The sequence below is a fragment of the Lolium perenne genome, chromosome 6, assembly GCF_019359855.2.
Source record: "Lolium perenne isolate Kyuss_39 chromosome 6, Kyuss_2.0, whole genome shotgun sequence".
NCBI lineage: Eukaryota > Viridiplantae > Streptophyta > Magnoliopsida > Poales > Poaceae > Lolium > Lolium perenne.
Window position 1 is genome coordinate 37,455,308 of NC_067249.2, and position 13,288 is coordinate 37,468,595.

Genomic DNA, 13,288 nt, shown 5'->3' on the forward strand with positions numbered 1-13,288 from the left:
ATGAAGTGGCGCTTGCTGGAGTTCACATTCGGGCGGGAATCCTCGACGTCGCCGGCCAACGTACGGTGTCCGTGCTGGTGCAGCGCATCTACGCCATGGACTTCATCAACGACAACGCAGGCTGCTTCGCCAACGGCGGCATCTTCCCCAAGAACGGCCGCATCATCGAGTTCGGCAGCCACCGCATCTACTTCGGCACTGTCCCTGTGCGCCAGCGCCCCTAACCGGTGCTGGTTGCGCCGGATCCGCCAAGGTGGCTACATGCTGGCCGCGCCCCCGGCAGCGTGGAGGTGATGATGGCAGGCGTGGTCGGCGCCGGCAAGGAAGCTGTGGAAGAAGGCGCTGGGCGTGCGGCATCAACCCGTGCGGCCAAGCCACCGCTGGAGCGCGACGCAGGCGCTGCGGGAGCATCGTCCGCGCTACCGGAGACACCGCTCCAAGCGGCGATGAGCGTCCTCGCCACGCCCATCGCGCAGAACAACGACCCGGCAGCGGCTCAGGCGGAGCTGGAGGCGCAGCGCCAGAAGCTGCTCGAGAACGGCAAGGACATCGTCAGGGCGCAGCGCGAGCTGAACCTAACCATACGTGAGTATAACGCTGCCCATGGCTTTGCTTCTGTTAGCGCTCATGCTGCTAGGATACCGGAAAACCGGCTTAAGGTTCGCAATCTAGATCAGGATTTGCGTAAGGAAGTTCTTGCCGGCAAAAGTGTCTCTGCATCTGTGAGCATCGTAGAGAAACCTAAGTATAGTAGCCCGGATAAAACTATAAAAGTTGCTAAGGCTGCGGTAGAGCTGTGTGAATCGCTTTCCGGGGACGCTCTGGCAAAACAACAAGAGCGTGTCCGGGAGCTGCTTGAAACCATCGAACAGCAAAACGCTGAGCAGCTTGCTAAGCTGAATAAGGCTGTGGCTTCAAAATCTGCGCGTTCAACAAAGAATGCCGGTAGCAAGTCCCATGGGCAGGCCTCATCCCCCCATCCGGACAGAAGAAGAGAAAAAGAGATGGATGCGCAACAGATGACTGTGTATGATCCGGTTCTTGCCGGAAAACAACAGGCCGGGCAACACGATGCCGGTATAAAAAGCCAAGGGGCAGACAGAGGCTACGCCAATGGAGGCTATGCCGGAAACAATCATGCCGGTAGACACGAAACCGGGCAAAATTATCGAGCTGCAAGGGAAGCATATGATGAGGAGGAAATGGATCTCCCAAGGTACCGGCAGGCAAGGGCCGCGGTACCGGAACATGATGACGAGGTTGATTCAACAAGACCGGCAGCATACCGAAACCCATTGGGAGAATGCCTGGGAGAAAGATACCTGCCAGAACGGGATGCGAGGCACCTTCTGGATAGAGTATACTTGTCGGAAATGATCGAGGCAGAAGGTCCTCCGGGCCCAAAGTGTTTTGGTCCAAGGATCATGAAAGAGGGACCACCGGTTCGCAACTTCCAGTTGCCCCGTGACACAAAAACGTATGATGGCACCACTAAGCCGGAAGACTGGCTCGCGGATTACGTGACCACGGTATACGTCGCCAGTGGCGGAGGAACTGTCGCTGGAGGAGGAAACCGGCGTTGGGCCGTGAGAATCATACCATCATTCTTGGTGGGACCGGCTCGAATCTAGCTGAACAACTTGCCGGCAGGGAGCATAAACGGTTGGTTGGACTTTGAGGAAGCTTTTGTGAGTAACTTCAGCAGCACATACCGGAGGCCAAACAGGCCGCAGCAGCTCGCCCTGTGCGTACAACGCCCAAATGAAACAGACCGGGATTATCTGGCCCGGTGGAACACCACAAGGAACTCCTGTGAAGGGGTGATAGAGGCGCAAGCCATTGCTTGGTTTAGCAGTGGGTGCAGAAGAGGTTCACCGTTGTGGCAAAAGCTGCAGCGGAACATGCAGACAACGCAGGTGGAAATGATACGTGTGGCGGATAACTATGCATTGGGAGACCCGATGCAACCGGCAGTTCAAGCTGAGCCGGAACAATCAAACCCGCCTCAGCAGCGCCAAGAGCAACACCGGAATAACCGGAACAACAAAAGAAGGGAAGATTTTCCGGATCGAAGGTACGGTCCGCAGCAAGTTGCTGCTGTACAAGAGAACTCTGAGGCCAGCGGCAGTAAGAGGCAAAGAACCGGATCGCAGCCATGGGCGGGTCCTAAGAAACAGTGGGTCGAAAAGAAACCCTGGGGCCAGAAAAAGAACTGGCAAGAACCTGTGAAGTACACCATGGAAGTCGCCATGGATCAACCTTGCCGGTGGCACACACCGAATCCGGCTCACCCGTCAAATCATCTGATGAAGGATTGCTCTTGGACCAAGTACTTGATGCTCAAGGGAGCAGTAAAAGATGCGCAAGCACAAGGGTGCCCCATCATGCAACCACCATCTCAAGATATGCTACGATAGCATCAACTACCACCACCACCGCCGCTTACCGGGGCAAATGCTCTACCGGTACAGCCTCAGCCAAACCGGCAAGAGCAATACCAGCAGGTTAACCAGGTGGGAGAAGGCAATGACCAACCGCCTCCACCGGCACCTTTGGGCCGGAATGTTTACCATGACCCAGATATGTGCTGCGTTGTGTTCGTCACTGAGCCAACCGACAGACAGAGCCTGCATCGCCGTTCTATGGAAGTGAACGCGGTGATGCCGGCGGTACCAAAATACATGCTGTGGTCAGATCAAGAGATCTCTTGGTCGTTCAAGGATCACCCCAAGATAATGCCTAACCCGGGTGGCTATGCTCTTGTCTTGGTCCCAATCATGCAAGGGCCAAACGCTCGAGTCAAATTCAGCAAGGTGCTGATAGACAATGGGAGCAGCATAAACATCATGTACCGGCACACCATGAATATGCTGGGCATAACAGAAAACATGCTTCAACCAACTCGTACAACTTTCCACGGAATCGTTCCGGGCCTGTCCTGCGCACCGGTTGGAAAAGTCCGGGTGGATGTGTCGTTTGGAGGACGTGACAATTGCCGGGTTGAAAACCTTGAGTTCGAGGTGGTGGACTTAGATAGTCCTTACCACGCATTGCTGGGGAGACCGGCATTGGCTGCTTTCATGGCTTCAACTCACACAGCCTATCTCAAGATGAAGATGCCGGCACCTCGTGGACCCTTAACTATGGTGGGAAACTACAAAGTCTCACTGGAAACCGCTTCAGCCGGATCAAATCTGGCAGTATCTCTCGTGATTGCAGAAGAAAAAAGGAGGATGCAAACTGCGGTTGCGCTGGCTCAGTCCTCACAGCTGAGCTTAGCGGCAATGAGTGCAAACCTTGGCACACCGGCATTCAAGCCGACAAAAGAAACAAAGGACATTGTGCTGGACCCGGCTTACCCTGAGCGCACCGTTCGTATCGGTGCCGGCATGAATGAGGCATAGGAAAGCGCGCTCGTCAGCTTCCTCTGTGAGAATCGGAATATTTTTGCCTGGTCTACTGATGACTTGGTAGGTGTTCCGAGGGAGCTAGCTGAGCACTCTTTAAATGTCCGGAAGGATGCGAAGCCGGTGAGGCAGCCGCTGCGCCGGTTTGCTGAAGACAGGAGAAAGATCATTGGAGAAGAGGTAAAAAAGTTGCTGGTTGCCGGCTTCATCGTGGAAGTACTGCACACTGAGTGGCTAGCCAATCTGGTGCTGGTCGAAAAGAAGAAAGAAGAGAACCTGGAAGCAAAAGCTCCAAAGGTGTGGCGCATGTGCATCGACTACACCAACTTGAACAAGGCTTGCCCGAAAGACCCTTTCCCTTTACCCCGGATCGATCAGGTGATTGATTCCACTGCTGGTTGTGAACTGTTGTCTTTCCTGGATGCTTATTCCGGTTTCCACCAAATCCCCCTGAAAAAGGAAGATCAAATAAAAACTGCGTTCATTACCCCGCACGGGGCTTACTGCTGTGTCACTATGCCTTTTGGTTTGTGCAACGCTGGTGCAACGTACCAGCGCTGTATGCAAAAATGTTTGTTTGATCAAATAGGAAAGAATGTGCAAGTCTATGTGGACGATGTCGTAGTAAAAACTAAGGTAAAAGAAACCTTAATCAATGACCTCCGGCAAACATTTGATAACTTGAGAAGATTCCGGATGAAACTCAATCCGGCAAAATGCACTTTTGGTGTCCCTGCCGGCAAACTGCTAGGCTTTCTCGTGTCAAGCCGGGGCATTGAGGTCAATCCGGTAAAAATCCGGGCAATCGAAAGAATGACGATACCGCGTGATCTCAAGGACGTGCAAAAGTTTACCGGAAGCTTGGCATTGCTAAGCCAGTTCATAAGCAGATTGGGAGAAAAAACTCTGCCACTCTATGCTCTCATGAAAAAATCCGATACGTTCGTCTGGACCCCTCAGGCAGACGCGGCGTCTAAAGAGCTAAAAACAATGCTGGCCACAGCGCCTATATTGGCTTCACCTCTAGAAAGGGAGCCTATGCTATTATACATAGCTGCAACAAACCGGGTTGTGAGTGTAGTGGTTGTATTTGAAAGAGAAGAGGAAGGAAAAACCGTCCAGAGGCCGGTATACTACCTGAGCGAGGTGCTCTCCCTCTCAAAACAAAACTACCCTCACTTCCAGAAAATGACTTATGGCGTGTTCATGGCCGCCACAAAGCTTAAGCATTACTTTGAGGAGCACCCCATGAAAGTGGTGAGCGAGGCACCCATTTCTGATATCATGTGCAACAAAGATGCAAGCGGAAGGATTGCAAAGTGGGCAATCCAGATATCACCATATGTACCGGTGTACGAAAGAAGGGATGCCATAAAATCACAAGCTTTGGCTGATTTCCTTGTTGATTGGGCGGAAATACAATACAAGCCGCCGGATCAAAAAATAGAATACTGGAAGATGCACTTTGATGGATCCAGACTCAAAGAGGGTCTAGGTGCCGGTGTGATGCTTACCTCACCTAAGGGAGATCATCTCCGGTATGTTTTTCAAGTACATTTCAGGGCATCAAATAATGTCGCTGAGTACGAGGCTCTGATTCACGGACTTAAGGTCGCAAAAGAAATCGGTGCGCACCAGATCATTTGCTACGGAGATTCAGATCTTGTGGTGCAACAATGTTCCGGAGATTGGGACGCAAAAGATGCCAACATGGCCTCGTACCGATTTCACGTGCAAAAGATTGCCGGCTTCTTTGAGGGCTGTGAATTTCACCATGTGCCACGAGCGGAAAATGAGGCCGCGGATGCTTTGTCCAAGCTGGGCTCATCTAGGTAAGAAATTCCTCCCGGAATAGCCTTGGCACACTTAAGAGTACCATCGATCAAACCAAGCCCGGAATCAATTTTCGTACCGGAATCACATGTGGTACCCATGGATATCTATGAAGGGAACCTGGGGACTGTTCCGGCAAGCTCGGGGACTGTCCCGACAAGCTCGGGGACTGTTCCGGTAAGCTTGGGGACTGTTGCGACCGTACCGGAAGAAACAATGTCGATGGATAACATGGAGATAGACGTACCGGTATTTCTGGTTCGAGAGGCACCATCGTGGGTTAAACCTATTAAGGAATTCCTTATCAACGGCACCTTGCCGGATGACGAAAATGAATCCAGAAGAATCGAAAGGAGGTCCAAAGCATACACCATCATCAATGGCGAGGTGTACAAGAGGAGTGTTACCGGTGTCCTTCAAAGATGTGTGGAACCAGGAGAGGGAAAAGAAATGCTTGAGGAGATTCACCAGGGAGAATGTGGGCACCACGCTTCATCAAGGGCGCTGGTAGCAAAAGTGTTCTGGCATGGGTTCTATTGGCCCACTGCTTTGGAAAATGCTGAGGATTTGGTAAGAAAGTGCAACGGGTGCCAGAGGTACGCCAAGCAAAATCATACCGCAGCATCCGGTTTAAAAAACATACCGCTAACTTGGCCATTTGCGGTTTGGTGCCTTGACATGGTTGGCCCATTCAAAACTGCAAGGGGCAATATGACCCACATCTTGGTTATGGTAGACAAATTCACCAAATGGCTAGAAGTGAAACCTATCGCAAAGTGTGATGGGCGCATAGCGGTGAAGTTCTTAAAAGATGTTATCTTGCGGTATGGCTACCCGCATAGCATCATCACTGACAATGGAACCAATTTTGCTCAAGGTGAGTTCAAAAGATTTTGTGAGGATAACAACATCCGGTTGGATTTGTGCTCAGTGGCACACCCACAAGGCAATGGTCATGTGGAAAGAACAAATGCTTTGGTAATTTCCGGTATCAAACCAAGACTCATCGAGGCGGTGGAAAAGTCACCGGGGTGTTGGCTAGATGAGCTACCATGAGTGCTATGGAGTATAAGAACAACTCCAAACCGGTCCACCGGATACACTCCATTCTTTATGGTTTACGGAGCAGAAGCGGTCATACCAACCGACATTCTCCATGACTCACCAAGAGTGCAGCTCTATACCGAGCAAGAAGTAAAAGAAGCCAGAGAAAACGATGTGGACTTGCTAGAAGAAGCAAGAGAATTGGCATTGGCAAGAACATCCATTTACCAGCAAAACCTCAGACGCTATCATAGCCGGAAGGTTAACCCGAGAGTATTCCGGGAAGGAGATCTGGTGCTACGCCTAGTGCAGCGCACTGAAGGCCGGCATAAGCTTTCACCCCCATGGGAAGGACCCTTCATTGTGAGCAAAGCTCTCCACAATGATGCCTATTACTTGATCGATGCACAGGAATGGAAAAAAGGAAAGGCGGACAGGTCCGGAGAGGAGAGCAAGCGTCCATGGAACGTAGCACTGTTGCGTCCCTTCTACTCTTGAAGTTGTGGTGTAAGAAGTTCCTTTTTGTACCTTATATGCTATGAATAAAAGATGTCGGGACCTCGAATGAATCTCGGGGACTACCTCTACCTAAATTGCATGCAATATGTTTATTTTTTCAGTTCACGGTTGCTTAGTGAACATTTTTTTTCTTTCCGGTTTAGTAGCGTGCTAAACCTACCGGAGTCTTTGACTCTGCTGCTGTCCGCAACCCGGCTTCATGGCAAGCAAGATAAACCGGTAGCAATTAAGCACGTGAACTGCGAAAAGAGAGAGTGGGAACGAACAATCCGGAAAAGTTTAACTAACCCCGGTTAAACCGGTTTTTTGTGAAAATTTCGAGTTATTTCTAAGTTCAAGAAAGTGCTTGCTTGGTAAAAGAACTTTGTGCTCATACGCCGAAGAATGCCCAGAGAAGGCAGGCAGAGCCAAAGCAAAAGAGCCAAGTGTGCATCGAATTGAATGTGGAAACAATTCCGGAATCTTTGCAGTGCAAGATAAAAACAACAGAACAAGCAAAATGCTAAGACAATAGACAAACAGAACTTAATAGGCTACCGGTATAGCATACCGGCATACGTCGTTGTAGCACAACCAAAAGGGCAATTAATTTTTATCATACATCATAAACCCCGACATACCGGGGTAGAATTTGACGAGCATTGTTTTAAGTCAAGCAGGACAGGCAAACATATCACAGGAAACACTTAGGCAGCAGTGGCATCAGGAGGAGCATCACCGGCGTTGGGGCCTTCCGGAGGCGCGTCACCAGCTCTGGTACCTTCATCTTCTTCATCTTCCTCCTCGTCGCTCAGATAATCCTTGACGTCTGGAGGAGGGGGGATGAAGGTGCGCATCTCGGCGTACTCAGCAATCCTGTAAGCTCGATCCTGCCGCTTAGCGGTGAGGACCAGATCCAGGTCAGTAGGAGCTTGCTCGCGCACGCCAATGAGGGCGTCCAGGTCCAAGTCTGGGTACCAGGAGCAGGCGACGCGTAGCGCCGAGTCCGCTCTGGCACGAGCTGCTGAACATTGCCACTCCCGAATCCTCCGACCGGCACCTTTCAGGCGGTCGTTGGTGAGCGACAACTTAGCCGGCACCTCCTCCCCGGGCCAGAGTATCTTGAAGAGCTGGATGGCTACCTCGGGAATGTCGGAGAGGTTCCGGTCCACAGCGCGCATGTGAGAAACCCGCGCATTCAGCGCGACCAAGTGGTCATAGGGGTCCCAGGGCGCATCCAGGTTCTTGTATGCCTGTGCGACCCGGCGCTCTCCGACCTTCTTCTGCGCGTACGCCTGGGAATCCGGAAAGAGTCCTACAAGACAAAGGAAAAAAGCTAAGCACATGCTACCGGAAGAGATAAGCTTATAAGCAAAAACCGGAAAAGAAAGAAGGAAAAACTTACGAAAGGCGAGCGCGTCGATTTGCATGACCAAAAGGTCATACTCCTTCTGCTCTGCCTCCAAACGCGCGGCCTGGTCCTCGGCTGCTTTCCGCGCCTTGGCTGCCTCCTCCAACTCAGCCCGCAACACCACAGTGGAGTTGCTGGCATCCTCCAACGCCTCGTCCAGCTTGGCTTCAGCGGTGGCCTGGGCGGCCTTCAGCGCCTTGGTATGCTCGAGCCCGAGCTGGATGAGCTGGTCCTTCAGCTCCTTGGAAATGGTCTTCTGAGTGTTCAGAGCCTCGTGGTGCTGCCGGATGAGCAGATCTTTTTCATCTGGAGCCCGGAAAGAAAATGTTAGCAAGATTGTACTGATAAAATGAAGAGGAAGCAAGTCAACCGGAAAAGAGGAAGCAATACCTTGGAGTGCGGCGAGCTGGGTCCTGAGGGCCTCAATGGAAGCTTCCGGGATAGCTGTTAAGCAGAGAATCATAAGTACTAAGAAAGAGGAAGCCTTCCGGTAAGAAGATGCCGGAGGCGTAGAAGCTTACCTTGGCACTTGCTGTGCGCCTCAGCAAGGTCCCGGTGCTCCCAGAGAAGCTCCTCAAAGAGGATCTTCCGAGCGTCGGCCGTGGTCTGTTCAAGAAAAAGTGTTAACTAAGTTTCGCGCTAAAATCTGCGCTTTCAACCCGAAACTTGGGGACTGGCTATGCCGGTTTTGCGCGTTTCTACTTAAGTTTCGCGCTAAGAGCTATGTTCTTAACGCGAAACTCGGGGACTGGCTATGCCGGTTTTGCGCGTTTCTACCTAAGTTTCGCGCTAAGAGCTACGCTCTCAACACGAAACTCGGGGACTGGGAAGATAGACAAGATCCGGGAAAAGAGAAACCGGCATAATTTTAAAAATTAAAGGGAAGATAGACAAGATCCGGAAAAAGAGAAACCGGCATGAATTGAAAAAAGTTTGGTGGGACTTACCATCATGTTGTTCGTGGCGTCGTACCACGCGCTATCCAGCTCCTTCACGGCGCGGCGCAGCCGCATGAAGTCCTCCTCAGAGCACCGAGGGCCAGCGGGGTCAGGCGCCGGAAGCCGGTCCTTTCCCAGGCCGCGGGTAGCTTCGGACACATCCGTGGCATTCCATTTCTCAGCATAAGGCAGCAGATGCCCCAGCTCGCGACCCTCGCGCTTGAACTCGGTTATCCGGCCGAGCAGGCCGGTGGCCTTCTCGCCGGCTACGACAGCAGCGCGAGCGGCATGCAGCACCAAGGACTGCGGGCCGGCGGAGGAAGTGCTGGAAGCCGTCGCCTTCCCCTTGACGATCTTCAAGGGTGTTGGCGGCGGCGTAGGCGTGGCCCCGGCTGGTTCGGCGCTGGGAGCTTCCGGAGGTGGCGCAGGCGTGGTCTTGGGCGAGGGAGGAGCGTCAGGCGCGTCCTGACCCAAGTTAGAGCTTGCCAGCGCGGAAGAGTCCGGCGCGGCTTTGGAGGGGGAAGACTCCTTGGTCTTCTTCTTCTTTCTTTTCGGGACGGGAGGAACTAGAGGTTCCGCCCGCCCGGCAGCTTCTTCATCGGCGCCGATGTTACTGGCACCGGTATCTTCTTTCTCTGGAGGGGAGATGAGGTCCTCCTCCGCGCGGTGATCAGGAGGTGTAGGGGCCGCGCGCCCCGCACTTGAGGTGCCTCCCAGAGGGGAGGCAGAAGCGTTGCCGGCACCAGATGGTGCCGGGCTTGACTGAGGAGGAGGGGTTGAGGTCCTTGCGGTTCCCTCAGAGCCCTCAGGCCTTGGGCCGAGCTTGAGCGCAGGGCTGAACGAGAGAAAGAGAAAGGATTGGAAAAAACAACCGGAAGAGAAGTTGGCAAAAACAAAACAAACAGAGAAATGAAAGCTTACCCGGAAGAGACCGGCACCTGCTTGCCCTTGTAGTGCCTCTTAGCCGCTACTTTCCCCGCAAAGGCTTCCGTCCGGAAGCGCTTGGTGGAAGGAGCTTGGCTCAAGCCGGCATCAGATGCCGAAGCCTTGTTCTTCTGGCCCTGGGGCACGAGCTTCTCCAGAAACTCGCGACCAGCCTCGGCCCGCAGGGGAGCAACGTGCTCATGGACCTGCGGTTTGGTGCTGGCTGAGGGAGCATCTACAGAGGAAGAACAACAGTAAAGTGTTGGAGACCAGAAAAGAGAGCTACCTCAAGCACTGTGAGATCGTCGGTGGAACCGGGAGCTTCAGAGGATTTACCGGGGCGCGAGGTGTGCGTCCGGCCCATCTTCAGATCGGTCCAATGGATGTAGGGGTCCGGGTCCACCGCGTCCAGAGGGCGCTTCCGGCAAGGGCCTCGCCGATCCGCTTCGATGCGGGGGAAGCGGTCTTTGGCCCGAAGTAAATGAAAGAAGGTTAGCCACAGCATAAAAGTCACCGGTAAACCAACCTGAGTTGCGTAATCTCTTACTTCTTGGGTCGGAGGGTTAGTGGAGCTAAGAGGCCGGAAGCCCCATTCCCAGTCATCCGGCATGGCAGTCTGGCAGATCTGCCTAGCCTTGAGGACTATATCCTCCTTGCTGAGAGGAAGGCCGGTGATCTTGGTAGGATCGCCGGGACCATACATCTCACTCATCTTGTGAGCCCGGCGCTTAAGAGGAAGCACCCGGCGTGAAATGAAGGCGCAGATGATGTCATCGGAGCAGATGTTGGTCTCCTTCATCAGCTTCTCCATGAAGCGTACTACCCGGTTCATTTCGATGTGATTCGTCCCCGGATAGAAGCTCCAGTTGATCTTTCGGGGCGGCGCCGGATTAAAAGCCGGCAGGTTAATGAGATCTGTGGCGCCGTCGTTCTTCGCGTAGAAGAAGGTCCCTTGCCATAACCGGCATGACTCGAGACCAGAGAATTTGAAGAAGGGGCTCCCTTGGCGGGAGCCGATGATGCAAGACCCGCATTGTACGGGGGGTTTGGGTTTAGGAATTTCCTTGCCCTGAACGGAGTTAATCCGAAGAGCAATGAAACGGGCAAACGTCTCACGACTCACGAGTGGGACGAATGCCGATGTAGGCCTCCATGAAGGTGGCATAACAATAAAGATAGAAAACGGCGTTGCCGGGAAGATGGTGAGGCTAGAGTTGGTAAAAATCAAGAAAACTGCGGAAGAATTCGGAAGCAGGAAGGCCGAAGCCACGCTCGAAGTGAGCAAGAAAGACTACGTACTCACCGGTCCGGAGTACCGGTTCGATCTCGTCACCGGGAAGCCGGCAGGATACTCCTTCCGGTATCCTTCTGGACCGGTAAAGCCAGTCGATCTCGTGTTGGGTGACGTCGGAGCCTTTCCAGGCTCCGCGTGTGATACCGGAAAGATCTACTCCGGAGGTTCGGTTAGAGCTGCCGGCCTCTTGATTGTTGCCGGCATCGGCATCCATCTGGGCAAGATCAGCAGTTAGCCCGTCGGAAGATTCGCTATGGTGACTACTAGAAGATGACGCGGAGGAAGACTCTTCGCTAGACATGAGAATCGACCCGAAAAAACAGAATCCCCAAGATCCACCCTTGCGTGAAGATCTACGAGTAAGAGAAAAAGCAAAAGAAAAGAGGAAGTAAATATTCTACCGGCCTAAGATCTGGAAAGCAAGGAAAAGAGGGGTAATAGCAAGTTGAGCCTAACCTAAGGCGACGGAGTTGCTGAGGAAGAAGTTCGCTGGTGGAGCGGCGAGCTCGCAGTGGCCGAGGGAGTCCGGCGACGGAGAGGCGGAGAAGAGCTTGACGAAGCACCAATGCCACGGCCGCGAGGGAAGCACCGCGAGGATTCTCCGCGCAGCGAAGCTCGACAAGGACCGGCGGAGCAGCGGCGGAGGTTCGCCGGGCGGCGAAGCTCGGGCGGCGAACGGAAGCGGCGAAGATGCGAGAGGGCGAAGAGCTCTGTGCGCGAGGAGGGTGGAAATGCGAAGAAAGGAAGAAGAAGGAGCGGTTTTCCCTTATAAAGGAAGAGGAGGTAGTGGGCCGGAAACCGCTGGGCCGCGGCGGTTCGCTTCGTGGGCCGCCACGTGGCGCAATGATAGATGCGCGGAAAACAGAAAGCCACAGGGAAGCCACACGGATCCGGAACGGCAGCCAGGATCCAGTGTGCCGCAGTTATTACGGGTGCAGAAGCCGAAGGGAAGTGACCCACGACATCGGCGCTGTCAGTACGGTGCGCGTGTCAACGACGTGCACCGTATGCAGAAATTCTCGACTTCGCCGAGGAGAGGTTTAATGACTAAGATACCGGAGAATAAGATACCGGAAAATACCTTGCAAGGAGAGAAGACGTGAGTCCGGGCAAAGATGCCGGATCCAAGCTAACCACCAGAAAGATTAAACCGGTACCTTAAGATGTGAGAACCTGGCATGGTCTGTTGGATAGAATCCACCAGACTATACCAGCTTCGGGGACTAATGTTGGGGGAATGACCCCCGGTATGCCAAAGGCATGCCAAACCGGATGGTTTGAGCCATCAAGATACCGGTTTAATGTTTATACCGGAGCACAAAGATAAGTGTTTGGCTAAGTAAAGCTCAGCCGGTATCCCCAAGAGGGGTATACCGGAACCGGATAAAGAAGACACCGGGCTACCGGTAAGAAGAGCATGTCGGTAGGACTGGTCAAAGATTCTCTTCAGAGCTAGAGGACAAAGATGAGCTAAGCAAAGTAGCTTTAAACGAAGCCCTGGCGCCAAAGAGGAAGATGACGCTGAAAGAAGCCGGAGGACGTCAGCCTCCCTGATTAAAGAAGACCCCGGCGTCATCTATGATTAAAGTCACTTTGTAAAGTAGTTTGTCCAGTCAAAGATGCCATTAGGGTTTCTTGTTCTGTAAGCCGCCTTCTCCCCTATATAAGGAGAGGGGGCACACCCGTATCCGGGATGGTCGATCTCCAGATGAACCTTGTATCCAAAAACCTGTATCCTGTGGAGATCAATGAAGAGAGTGATCTAGAGCAGAGTTCTTCCTTGTGTGTTTCTTCTTGTATCACTGCCTTTGGCTGAGTTCTTGAGGAAAGCATCCGGAAGTTCATCCCATCTAGTCACAAACCCTCCCCCGAATCCTCTAGCGCCCATTCGGCCCCAACTTAAGCCATCCCATGGCATCTGTTCGTTCACCACGACGAC